Genomic DNA, 14,027 nt, shown 5'->3' on the forward strand with positions numbered 1-14,027 from the left:
TGTCAAGTACCACAATACATAGTTACATCCACAAATGCAAGTTAAAATTGTACTGTGCCAAAAGCAACCCCTATGTTAACAGTGTACAGAAGCGCTGTCAACTTCTCTGGGCTTAGAGGCATCTGGAATGGACCCTCACACAGTGGAAACGTGCACTGTGGTCAGATGAATCCATATTTCAGATATATATTTTTTTTTTTTTGGAGAAATGGAAGCTGTGGGCTCCGGACCAAAGAAGAAAATTATAATGTAGACTATTACCAGCAACAAAATTGTGACAGTGCCCGTGGCAAAAATAACTTGCATTTCTCTGATTAATGCTGAAAATACATAGAGATTTTGGAGCACGATATGCTGTCTTCTTTTCCAGGGACGCTTTTGCATATTTCATCAAGTCAATGCAAAACCACATTCTGCACACATTACAGACTGAGGAGGTAGAGAATACAGGTACTTGACTGGCCTGCCTGCAGTCCTGACCTGTCTCTAAAACAGAATGTGTGGGGCATTTTAAAGTGCAAAATATGACAACGAAGACCCCGTACTGTTGCCCACTTTAAGACTGCCCACAATGTTTGCAGGAAGAATGGGACAAAATTACACCTAAATAACTTAATCACTTGGGGTCTTTGCTCCCTAAACATGCTCCCTAAAAATGGTAAATGCTTTAATTTTTCAACTTTTTTTGATGTGAATTGTAAGAATCAAAATTGGATTGGAATACATGTTTATTTTGAAAAAACAAACAAACAACAACAACAACAACAACAACAAAAAACAATAGAAAATCATTAAGAAATAAAGTCTGTTGTAATGTCTGCAATAAATACAAGTCACAGTAAATTTAGAAATCACTACTTTCTTTTTTTATTTGCTTTTTCCATACTGACCCAACTTTTTCTGATATGGGTTGTAGTTTTAATAACTAATTTCAAATAAATGTTTTTTTTTTTTTTTTTATCTTTGCCATGATGACAAGACATTATATTTTACTAGATATTTTTAAAGATACTGGTATTCAGTTCAAAGTGCAATTTAAAGGCTTAACTAGGTTAATTAGGCAAGTTATGTTAGTTAGGCAATTCATTGTATAACAGTGGTTTGTCTGCTCAAGGAAGCTAATAATTTTGACCCTTAAAATTTGTGTTGTTTTTTTAACTGCTTTTATTTTAGCCAAAATAAAACAAATAAGACTACATTGCATTATTAAAGCACCAAATATTGAAATATTGATATTAGGTCAGTATGTTCTGCATGTCTAAACCTCAAAGTGAATAAACTGGTGTCCATTAAGAGCTTATTACATGAGAAACCATAAAAACAACTTGACCTTCTTATTCAAGTAACTGTTTGACACATTTGTTTGTCACCAGCTTATCAGTTCTTCAATTTGAGTCGGAACTGTTATGCTCACTATTGTGCTAGAGTACTGAATGAGTTGGCAAAAACCAGCATCAAAAGATCAAATATATTGATATTCGGAGTAATTTTTGCTGGCTTGAGATGCAAACTGTTACAGGTTCAGTCTGATTTCAAATATGTGATTCAATAATGGTTCTTTTGGAAACCAGGCATTAGCATTTGCCAAAGGTTGTGGAAAAAAAAAATAATGCTGTAATAACGTTCAGTTTTTTCCACATTTTTTCACTTGATTACATCGTCAGGAGTCATCGGCATTTATTTTACATTCCCTGATAAGATCTCTCTGTTAAATTAGAAAACTTAGAAAAATTTGAAAACTTAGAAAAATTAGAAAAAGGACAAGAATTTCACAAGAAGGCTTGAATTTTGTCTTCAACTAGACAGTTCATGTCTATCTGTCTATGTCTGCTTTATTCAATAAACTAGGCTATTTAAAAGAAATAAATTAATACATTTATTCAGCAATAGCCATGGGACCATAAATGTTTTCTAAGTATACTGCGGTTTGAAAAAAATCTAAGTTTTCAAACTACCAGCATTGCTATATCGGTCCTACGGTATATGTAAAAAATAAATAAATAAATAATTTTTTTAACAAATAAATTATTTGTTATCAAACCATCAGAATCAAATTCTGGCCCATGCCTATTCAGCAATAAAGAATTTAATTGACTATTGCTGAATAAAAGCATTAATTTCTTTCTTTCAAATTGTTTATAAAACGAATTATTAACTTATAAAAACCCAGCCAATCATGCAGTAGATTCCACAAGAGTCAGCTTACATCTCCGACAAGAAATCAGATTAATTTATTTTCTTTTTTTACTTTTAAAAATACGCTTTTTGAAGACTGCACATTTGCATGTTTTGGGGCCACTTGCTGGCATGAGCCATGTCGAATTCCAGGTCTCTACAAGCCCACATTTCCCTTACCGAGACACGCAGTTATGTTCAGTGCGCAGGAGGCAGATGGTCTGGAGATTATGCTGAATATTCATATTGATCCGTGTTTTCCCAAACCTTTCAGCAAGTGTGCCGTAGTGGCATTCGGTAAGACACTGTTGACAGTGTTCTGCGCTCTCCCAGGTCTGCCTTGCCCAGACCGGCTCTGACTACCACGACCCAACCCAATCTGCTAAAGTTAAAAGAGAGAGACAGAGGGCCAGCATTACATAAATTGTTCAGCGCCTTATGTAATGTGTCTAAGTAACCAACAGAGAAGTACTGGAGCTCACACCCACTCACGGGCGCAGACACACACACATACAAACACAACCCCTAAAGCCAGAAGAAACTCTAACCCATATTCAGACATTAAATAAGGGCAACACCAGTCTATCCACCATACTCACACCAAGAGCCAGAGATCTGATGCTGTGAAGCAATGCAACATTCAAAATCACGCAAAATAAATTAAATAAAAACAAGCAAGGGGTTGATGAGTCAGTGTGTTGTTCACTTCAGCTTTATTATACGACAGACCACTGACGGAGTCTGAACAACACACATGAGCAAAGTAGCTTATCCGCACTTCCGTCCACTCGCATCCAGATGTCAGCTGAAATTACTTGTTTAACAAGGCATGACAGTTTCTATGAGGGGAAAAAGACACATCTTCCCTCAACACCTACCAAATGAAAACAGATATATACACCGGTTGTGTCCGACTATTGTGACTGAGGCGGATTAAAATAGGCCTGAAGGAAAGAAGCTTTTGGAGTATAAACAAAGTGAATCTGAACAGACATGAGCTGTCTTAAAGGGATAATTCACCCCAAAATGAAAACCCTGTCATCGTTTACTCATGCTCATGTTGTTCCAAACTCATATGACTCTTTGTGCTTAAAGGCATAGTTCACCCAAAACTGAAAATTCTGTCATCATTTACTCAACCTTCACTTCACTTGTCACAAACCTGTTTGAGTTTCTTTCTTCTGTTGAACACAAAATAAGTTATTTTGAAAAATGTTAGAAACCTGTAACCATTGACTTCCATCTTATTTATGAAGATTTGTGGAATTTTTATACTACGAAAGCCAGTGGTTACAAGTTTCTAACATGTTCAACAACAACAACAAAAAAAGAAACAATTAAATGTTTGGAACTACTTGAGGGTGAGTAATTAGCAAATTAATAAAAAATTGTTGGTGAACTATCCCTTTAACCTTTAAACTGCCCCAGTAACAAAAACATTTTTGGATTGCAGTTCTTAACTCCTAATGTCGCTAATGTTAACACACTCAATGCATTTTGTTTTTCAACAAATCCCATAAATTCTCAATTATCAACCATTTGGTAGAGATGGATATGTCAGTTTATGGTAAAAGTACTGGAATTATTACATACAGTTGAAGTCAGAATTAGTAGCCCCCCTGAATTATTAGCCCACCTGTTTTTTCCCCAATTTCTGTTAAATGGAGAGAATTTTTTTAACACATTTCTAAACATAATAGTTTTGATAACTTATCTCTAATTACTGGTTTATTTTATCTTTGCCATGATGATTGTAGGCAGGTTAGGGTAATTAGGCAAGTTATTGTATAAAAATGGTTTGTTCTGTAGAGTATCGAAAAAAATGTATAGCTTATTGGGGCTAATCATTTTGACCTTAATTTTTTTAAACTGCTTTTATTCTAGTCAAAATAAAACAAACAAGACTTTCTCCAAAAGAAAAAATATAATAGGAAATACTGTAAAAAAAAATTCCTTGCTCTGTTGAAATAATTTGTGAAATATTTGGAAAAGAAAAAAAATTCAAAGGGGGCTAATAGGTTAGGTTAGGTTAGGTTAGGTTAAACTTTATTTGTCCCCGAGAGGAAATTTGTCTTGGGCAAAAAAGGTGCTACAACATTGTCTAAACAGACAGTAAAAATAAAACAAAAAAATTAAGAACAAACATTGTTTACAGAATAAGACCGTATATAAGTATAAATATATAAAACACAGAACCCAGTCAAGTGCTTGCGTACTACAGGAGCAGTGTTATTGGTAGAGTTCAACAGTTTTATCGAGGTAGGAACAAACGAAAGCTTAAGTCTAGTAGTTTTACACATTGGCATTCTCAGTCTTTTTCCTGATGGTAACGGCTGATATTCACTGAAAAGGGGATGTTTAGAATCAGCGCTAATATGCTAATTCAACCTGTTGTCAATAAATGCTAATAATAATAATTCTGACTTCAGCTGTACTATGAAAAATGAAGTGTAAGACTAATTTATTTAAAAACAATTAATCAAAATTAAACATTTTTGAATACTAAATCATCTTTATTTTTTGAAGTATGCCATAAAATATTTCAGATTCTCATTCATCACGTTTTCTTGTTTTTTTGTTTTTAATTGACAATAAATCCAAAATAAAGTGCAGTAGTGCAACAGGATTATGTTTGTTCGATTTTCTTGTAAACCAACAATGCTGTGTGCGTACAGTAAACCGTTATTTAAAACAGTCATTCCTTAACAGTCATTATTCAAAACAGTCAAAACTTAGTCAACCATTTGGGAGAGTAGGCAGTTTCAGGGTTACGGAAAAAAAAGAGATATTTGGGAGATTGTACGATGTGCTTTTTAAATACAGTAAAAGTGAATTCAATGGGATCGATTGTATGGAAGAGCCGCTTGCACAATCTGCTCATAAGATGAGAACAAATGTACGAATATTGTGTGTGTTTGAAATGCAAAATTCAGGAACTGAATATTTACGGATGCATGTAGAGACCATTTCAATGTGGTCATGTCATTAGCCCATGAACATTTCCTGCTTGTTAACAAACTATTTTATAACTGTAACAAGAGGCAATTCAATCATAACTTAATGTTAAAACAGCTATCCTAACATTATTTATCAATATGTGGCTCTTTTTGGATTCTCTGAAGCTCTAGAAACTAAAAATGTAAAACAGGAAATATGTTGGGACCATTGCTTTTGTTTACATCCCTCAAAATGGTCTATAATTCGAGGTGATGAAGCAATATCTATAGAAACAATTATTGACAACAGGTTGAAATTTGATCAAAACACACATACAATTATTAATAAGGCTCAGCAGAGACTGTTTTTATTGTGAAAACCCAACCCTTTTTATGTTGAGAGAGTTATTCCTAAGACCTTTTATAAATCATTTATTTAAAATATTTTGTCCTTTTCCTTTATTTGTTGGTTTTCCCTCACTGTTTATAAAAAACAAGAATCATGTTTAAGGCATTGTGAATTTGTGCTCAAAAATTTTGGGAGTTCCTCTGCGAAGTCTTGCATTCTATTATGAACAGCAGATGTTGAGGATGGCACATAAAATAATAGGAGATAAACAAATATTTTGAGTGGATGCCCTTTTGGCGACATCTAAGGACAATAAGATGTTCCACAAATCATTATAAACTCACTTTTGTGCCTCACTTTTGTGCCTTAAGCAATTCGGTTATGTAATAAATGTAGTTAATCGATGAATTATTATTATTTTATTTTATTATTTTACCCCTGATAAATATTATTATTATTTCTATTTTATTTGTTTAGATTTTGTAGTCGATGTTAAGTGTTGGTGTTGATTGTGTTGTGTCATTCTTTCTATGTGAAGCACTACCATGTCCGAATGAATTGTCCAAAGGGGATTAATAAGGCTTAAAACCGAACTGGACTGTATGCATACAAAATTTGTATGCATGTACAGTTGAAGTCAGAATTATTAGCCCCCTTTGATTTTTTTATTTATTATTATTTTTTTTTTGTTTAACAGAGCAAGGAAATTTTCACAGTATGTCTGATAATATTTTTTCTTCTGGAGAAAGTCTGTTTGGCTTGAATAAAAGCAGTTATTACATTTTTAAAAACCATTTTAAGGTCAAAATTATTAGCCACTTTAAGCTAAATTTTTTTTCGATAGTCTACAGATCGAACCATTGTTATACAATAACTTGCCTAATTACCCTAACCTGCCTAGTTAGCCTAATTAACCTAGTTAAGCCTTTAAATGTCATTAAGTTGTATAGACATGTCTTGAAAAATATCTAGTCCAATATTATTTACTGTTATCGTGGCAAAAATAAAATAAACCCGTTATTAAAAACGGGTTATTAAAACTATTATGTTTAGAAATGTGTCCAAAAAAAAATCTCTACCTTAAACAGAAATTGAGGAAAAATAATTCAGGGGGGCTAATAATTCTGACTTCAACTGTATTTATGCATGAATTCATTTATTTATTTATAATTGTCATTTCTTTGTAATTTGTATTGTATAAAAACAGCAGATCTGCTTAAAAAACATGATAAATATCTTTCGTTTTTACATTTGCTCAGAACACAAAAGTTAATATTACGAGTATACCAAATAGGTCTTTACACTAAAAAGATATATATTTTTGCTAAATTTGTGAAAACAATTTATTTGGGCTGAATAATAAAAAATAAATTACATTTAGCAATGTTTAACTTATAAATTGCCCAAATAAATTGTTTAAACCACTTAAAATTTTGTAAATCTAAAGAATCATCTTTGAATATTTTTTTTTTCAGTGCACCATATTATTTTATTGATTGATTGTATGTCAATGGTGGTGTGTGACTGATGATGTTTTCATTTTTGGTGTATTTAATTCTTCAGTGCAACAAAAAAAAGACATGTAGCAAGCTGTGCAAACGGGTTTGGTTGATAATTTAATTTTACATTTTTTTTTCACTGTGGCTCTCTAATCTTGTGTCAATTACAAAAGAAAATTTAGCGGACTGTGCAAGCAGCTCTGTACCATGTTGTCTTTACCATGATCATCTGGTTTCACTGAACAGAAAAAAGCAGCGTGGACGTTTTCTTTGTATTGCATGGAAAAAAAAAAACGTAAAACATTGGAAGGCACTGATTGTGATTAAAAGATGTCAGAATTTTTATTAGGACAACATGCTACACTACACTCTTTTATGATTTTATAGAATTGCCACTACTTCCTTTTTTGATGGACTGAACCTTTAGCGAATCACAACATTGACAGTGAGTTCCTTTAATCAGGAAGAATAAAAACATCCTCACTTAGGTTCAGTTTCTAAAAACAGAACAAAGACAAATTATATAGACGTAGGAAAGAAAAAGAAAAAGTCCAGCCATTCGCTGCTTTGATGTAAGCGGACTGATAATGTTTGAGTTATTTCTGTAGAACGACAAATTCAGCTGCACATTACAGGACCCATCTAATCGTCAGCCGATAGTCGTTGTTTTTTTTAAAGTAAAAAATAAACTTTCCTCTCCTTGAGCTCGCTGTTTATGTGGTCTCTCAGTGACAAGAGTAAATACAGCAGCACTGAGGCCTGCAGGCCTGCTGCTGACAGGGCTTTACTAACGGGATCAAACACAGTGGCGGTAATGAAGGTGCTGTCATACTGAGCGAAAGGAAAAGGTGATTTTGCTAAAGTGACAGAGTAGGACATACTGTAGCAGACTCTCTAAAACATGCTATAGGCTAATAACTAAGAAAAAGCAACAACTCACTGGAAGAAAAAAAGCCTTGGGTCACAATGACTCTGAATGCTGGAGAACGTTTTATAAGATCCTTTGGACTTTTCGTTTCTAGCCATTCTCCACATACTCCTTTGAGATGACACTAAAAAGACCTGTTCACACATAATTAAAAAGATAACCATATTAGCATCCACACCAACGCACAGTAATGCTTGTTTATAAGTAGTGTGGGTTGCAGTGTTGCTGTCTGCCGCTTTAAGGTTCAAGTTAGGAGGATCCTGATTGGCTGTCAAGTATTTTCATTGTTACTCCACTGAAAAAACAGATCCTTCAATAGATATTGTTAGTTTTATATTGTTGCTCTGACATTATCTTTATATCTTTGGTATTGACTTTTATCTCCTTAAATATAAATGACAAGTCATGCTTTATTTTAGGGAAGAATTCTCAGAATTAATAAAGTACTATCTCTGAAATTTAGCTAAATAAACTCCTAATTTTCTTCTTATAAACAGTTATTAAGCTAGTAGTTAGGTCTAAGTACAGGTATGATTAGGGATGTAGAATATTATGCAGAATGTGTACTTTGTCAATAAACTGTTCATATTTTAATAATAGATGATAAGCTACTAGTTAACAGTGAGAATTGGTACTTTAACTAAAGAATTGCCGAATTATCTTAGGTCTGTAGCCAGCCTGGTGTAAGGGGTGGATCTTTTTTCTTCTTGCAGTTATTCGCCTTATTATCTATTTAACTACAGAGTTTAAATAGCTACTGCATTTTAGTGATATTTTAAACACTATTTATTTTTAAATTAGCTTGTCGGATGGTCATCATAACCACACTTTTTGATATACCATACACATTTTCTAAAGATTTAGAATAAAGGAATAAGAGGGGAAAACATATTTATATGTATTATGTTATCATATATCATTAAGAAAAAAAGGAATCTGTTCAAGTTGTAAATTAAAAACTGCCGATTAAGGCAAAGTAGCCTATTGTCATTTATTAAGCAAATAACAAACTGGCCAGCACATTTAACTTTCTTCAGTCATAATTTGGCTACTTGAATAATAAAAATCATCTTGAGATTTGACAGTAACAGATTCCAAATGCAAATAGCACACTTAAAAATCCTTGTATCTGCTCATTGTAATTGGAATAATGAGGGAACAACACACACCTGGCCATGGAACAGTTCAGAAGCCAATTGTTCAATTACTTTTGGTCCCTTAACAAGTGGGTGGCACATATGCGAACTGTTGTAATTCCTACACTGTTCACCTGATATGAATGTTCTGTAAATACTCTCAAATTATAGCTTACATTCTGCAGTCTACAGTCTGCACATCTTGTTTGTTTCATTTCAAATCCATTGTGTTGGTGTATAGTGCCAAAAATGTTAGAATTGTGTCAATGTCCAAATAATTATAACTGTACATGATGATAATAATAATAATAATATTAAAATTAACTTTTATATGCTTCAAAAATTACTGTTGGTGCTTCTCATCTTTACATTGGTCCCCTTTCTTTCAAGAATAAGGTGCAAGATTTAGAATAAAATTTACTTGTAAAATGTTTTCTCTATTTAAAAAAAATACAGTCGGTCAGTAGTGTCACTTACGTCAGAATCTTTTAACAATTTATGATGGCATAGCAGTCAAAATAGGACAAATGAGCTCATGTATGAGACAAATTCTGGACCTTTGTCAGTTTGGGGTCTGTCTTTCGAATCACCCAAACCCCCCCTGGCTACAGGCCTGCCTTTTGTGTGCACTTGCTAGCCTAGCAAAACGCTAACATACTAACCTTGCAGTGCTCATCTGTGATATTTGAACTTTTCTTTGCACATTCCTCAACAACAAAACCTGCTTGAATGACCTCATTTATGATTATGTCTTTGCGTGCACAAAACCACTCAGTGGTGCTACTGTAAGTGAACATCCCTCCTGTCATTATAAGTTCATAGGATTCCACTTCCCCCTCCACACGCACTCCATTATCCTCAATCTTATTCTCTTTGTCCATCTGTTCTTTGCTCTTCCATTTTTACCTCCTCCCATCATCCACCTTCACTGCAGTGGCCTGTATTCGTTACACTGGTTTAAGGCTTTCAAAGCGAGACATGGACTGCATTGGCGTAAGAGCCTGTGGGGAGTAACATAAGCTGCTCGGCTTCGATTCTAAATACATGCTCATGGCCCAGACGCTGCTGGGGATGTTGACTGAATGCACAGGGATGGGATGAGTTTTGTTCTATTTATGCGCAGCAAACAGGCTAAAGTCATTTTTTAATGACATCAACATGTAATAAATGCATGAACCATAATCTTGTGGGTCATTTATTTCACCATGTCTTGGACTACAGACTTTATCTAATCGAGCATCAGCTTTGCTGTTCATGTGTTAAGATGAGCTGCAACTTGTGTGCGTGTAAAAATGTATTTAATAAAATGTATCGATGTTATATAATTTTAAATACAGTTGAAGTCAGAATTATTAAACCCTCTGATTTATTAGCCCCCCTGTTTTGTTTTCCCTCAATTTCTGTTTAACAGAGAGAAGATTTTTTCAACACATTTTTAACATAATAGTTTTAATAACCCATTTCTAATATCTGATTTATTTTATCTTTGCCATGATGACAGTAAATAATATTTGACTAGATATTTTTCAAGACACTTCTATACAGCTTAAAGTGACATTTAAGGCTTAACTAGGTTAATTAGGTGAACTAGGCAGGTTAGGGTGATTAGGCAAGTTATTGTATAACGATGGTTTGTTTTGTAGACTAGTAAGACTACTGAAAAAATTTAGCTTAAAAATGCTTATAATTTTGACCTTAAAATGGTTTTTAAAAAATCTAAATCTGCTTTTATTCTAGCCGAAATAAAACAATATTATCAGATATACTGTGAAAATCTCCTTGTTCTGTTAACCATCATTTGGGAAATATTAAAAAAAGAAGAAAAAATCAAAGGGGGCTAATACTTCTCACTTTAACTGTATATAATATGGAAAATTATTATTATTATTATTATTATTATTATTATTATTATTATTATTGTTATTATTATTATTATTATTATATGTATTTTTTACTTTTACGTTTTTAATGCAGTTTTGTCCAGACATCATCTAGGTCGACTTCCATTATTGCTGCAACAACTCAACCGCATTTAAACTGGGGCAACCTGGACAGAGAACTGGAGCACCAGCAACTCTTTCATCTTTCTGTGAAGTTTACAGGCACTTTTTCCTATAGCATAAATGGTATGCTAAACTCTTAAATAATATTCTAGTATTTGTCTGTTTGAAATTAGTTTATGAAACTACTGTGTAAAATTATGCTATTGTAACATTACTCTTTGCTAGGGTCTGCTATCTACACTGTAGCTATGGGAGGAAACTAAGAGAGCACTTTATTTTCTCACTTTATATCTGAATAAAAGGTTACTGGTGCTTGAGTAAAATACTAGATATGACACTTCTTCCAAATTCAAATTAAAAAATCTTGTTATTTAGAATATATCTTAATGCATAAATATCAAAAAAGTGTTATGTTTTCAGTCATTTATAATCAGCACAATGCCAATGTGTTAAAATCAATATTGGGTGGAATAACCCTGATTCACTCACAACAAATGAACACAGATTGTTCTTCTAAGCAAGTTTCTAAAAAAAAACAATATAAATGACAATATCATTTAAAGTTTGGAGTAAATCAGACATTTACAGAATAAAACAAATATTAGCATACACAATAAATACAGAATTTTCAAGTGGTCTCTTAATTTCATGACGAACACCACACAGCACCATTACATCTAAAATCTAATTCAGCAAGTTGCTTGGTGTTTCTTTGTAATTAAGAATGTTCAAAAATGCCTATATTTGACACGAAAATAACCTATAAGCTATTCATGAATGAATGCAGGTTATTTTGTGTGGATTTGTGACAAACACAAACACACACACAGTTTGCGAGCAGCATAATGAATGCACATCTCAGTTTTTTCTTTTCTAAAGATCCCCATGACTACTGGATTATTCTGAGTTGATAGAAAAGAAACTCATAAAGGTTTGAACCACTTGAGGGTGAGTAAATAGTGAACACATTTTGGGGTGAATGTTGCCTTTAACTCTAACAACCTGTACTGTCACCCCAGGAGAATGCTGTCCTGGGATTAATTTCACTCCTGTAGGTCATTTCTAACTGATTAAATTGATAATGTTAAAAGTCACTGGCTGGCTCAATTTTAAAACCCAGTCCGAAACCTTCTGAATTGTACAAAGAAACACACAAGCTCCTGGTATATTGATTAGCCTGAGAATGTAATACCAGCACTTTGTTACAGAAAAGAACATGCAAACAAACAGGTTGGTTTTTGTGATTTAAAAGTATTCCCCATATAGGCATAATTTATTTCATACTCTAAATACAGCATTTTATATGGCCGTACCTGTACCCCAACCCTCATAGAAAAACCTGTGGCAAATTTTGAATGTAAAAAACTGTTACGTATGATTTTAAAGAGTTTTAAATTAAAGGGCACAAGGCAATGTCCTCATAAACCACCTTGACATTGTAATACATAGGTAAGACCCATGTCATTATACAAAATTGGGGTCCTCATAAATCACATAAACAAGCACAAAAACACACAGAGTGATACACAGTCAGTGCTAAATATCTGAAACGATTCTGAACCACTTAATTACAGAGCAACAATCTCAATCTCTGAAATTATGTAAACCCCCAGAACTGGGATCCTGCGTTGACGATCAAACGTAAATGACCAATCAGAGTCTAGTATAGATTTACGGACACCTCCACGGTCACCGGGCTGTCGGAGCCATGCGAGGCTACAACCACCCCTCCTCTCCTTCCCCTCTGCTCGTCCCACACCCAGCACACTCGCACACCTTGCAGCAGGAAGGGAGAGAGAGAAAAAAAAAACTCCGCACGGTTGCCGAGGAAAACCGAGCATCTTGAGAAACTCAGACAGTGAAGTTCCCGCAGCGCGTTCCTTCAGGTGCGTTTCCCCATCGCGCTGTTTTCCACCGTAAAATGACCTTTACTGGTCACCTTCAGCGGAAGAGCGGTCCTCACTTCAACGCCACTGTGGTCACTGATACATTCACAAACAAAACGTCTTTCTTTCGAGTCTGGTGAGCGGCTCGAGTCGTTAATTGAATTATTAGCGCGAAGATGCTGAGAGGGTGGTGCGCCACTCGCATCCGGAACAAGCGCAATGCCCCTCCGCAAGGTGACCAGTGTGGGTACCAGTGCGAGAAACAAACGCTCACTGAGCTGTTGGGGAAAAGCACAACGCCAGCATACGCTGGATGGTGTGTGTAGGCTATACCTGGATGGTTTGCATATAAAATAAGAGAGAAACGCGGTGCATTTACTAAATAGAAAACACCTTGGGAAGTCATGCAGTCCAACACAATTAATAAGCACAAGCGACGGGAAATAGTCAACAGAACAGCTCGGAGCTGGGAAAACAAGTCATTGAGGACCATTCGACAACTAGTAGATTATTAAAGCTTCAATGCGGCTGAATGACAGTTATCAAAAACCACGACAAAGGTATCTGCAATGGAAAAAAAATCACATGCGGGGACGATTTACCAGGATGACAGAGAGCGGTTGTTAATGATAACGAAGTGCCAACTGTTACCATGGCAAACAAACCCTGATTGGTGTAAATATCAATCAGGAGATACTCACCAGGCCATGCTCCAAGGACATTGCCGTGGTTTGTTGGGAAAAGGGAATATCCAAGAGCGACTGGATACACTCAGTAGCTGTTATTATGCCGTTCTTTACCACCCAGGTGATCATCAAGAGTGTTTACAACAGATGGAGATGATGGATCCTAAAATAGTGCAGTTGTTGCCTGGTTAGATGGAGGTTCCGCAGAGGAGAAAATTTGAGATGGAGACTTCGTTTTGAGATGACCGTCCCGACCAATTGTATCAAAAAAGCCAAAGGTGTTTTGTTTTGTTTTCACGCTTCTTTCTTGAAGGTGTAAATCAAAGAGGTGGTAAAGCGTGGTGATGCAGTATTTGGGTTTTAAATGCGATGTGTGATGAGAGCCCCCTCGCTGAGCTGCGCGCTGAGGACCGTGGACGCAGCATCCGC

General features: G+C 34.8%; 1 protein-coding gene across 6 annotated transcripts in view; it reads right to left on the minus strand.

Annotated features, from left to right (window-relative positions):
• atp2b3b (ATPase plasma membrane Ca2+ transporting 3b) overlaps positions 1-14,027 on the minus strand; it is a 116,194-nt gene extending 102,167 nt beyond the window's left edge. For all 6 annotated transcript variants that reach the window (XM_009296742.5, XM_005162078.4, XM_009296741.5 and 3 more), the window contains exon 1: positions 13,614-14,027. The gene's annotated coding sequence lies outside the window, so the exon portion shown is untranslated. The remainder of the gene's footprint in view (positions 1-13,613) is intronic.

The sequence above is a fragment of the Danio rerio genome, chromosome 23 (assembly GCF_049306965.1).
Source record: "Danio rerio strain Tuebingen ecotype United States chromosome 23, GRCz12tu, whole genome shotgun sequence".
NCBI lineage: Eukaryota > Metazoa > Chordata > Actinopteri > Cypriniformes > Danionidae > Danio > Danio rerio.